The sequence below is a fragment of the Microtus ochrogaster genome, chromosome 8 (genome assembly GCF_000317375.1).
Source record: "Microtus ochrogaster isolate Prairie Vole_2 chromosome 8, MicOch1.0, whole genome shotgun sequence".
Taxonomy (NCBI): domain Eukaryota; kingdom Metazoa; phylum Chordata; class Mammalia; order Rodentia; family Cricetidae; genus Microtus; species Microtus ochrogaster.
The window spans coordinates 30,307,501-30,307,967 of record NC_022015.1 but is presented as its reverse complement, the minus strand read 5'-3'; positions in this window follow the sequence as shown (position 1 = coordinate 30,307,967).

Here is a 467-nt window from a genome sequence, read left to right as displayed (position 1 = left end):
AGGGAAGGATGGATGAAGGGAGGGATGGAGGAAGGCAGGGATGGAGGGAGGGAGAAAGGCAGGGATGGAGGAAGGGATGGAGGAAGGCAGTGATGGAGGAAGGCAGGGATGGAGGAAGGAAGGGATGGAGGAAGGCAGTGATGGAGGAAGGCAGGGATGGAGGGAGGGATGAAGGGAGGGATGGATGAAGGGAGGGATGGAGGAAGGCAGGGATGGAGGAAGGCAGGGATGGAGGGATGGAGAAAGGCAGGGATGGAGGGAGGGAGGGAGGGATGGAGGCAGTGATGGAGGAAGGCAGGGATGGAGGAAGGCAGGGATGGAGGGAGGCAGGGATGGAGGGAGGGATGAAGGCAGGGATGGAGGGAGGCAGGGATGGAGGGAGGGATGGAGGAAGGCAGGGATGGAGGGAGGCAGGGATGGAGGGAGGGATGGAGGAAGGCAGGGATGGAGGAAGGCAGGGATGGAGG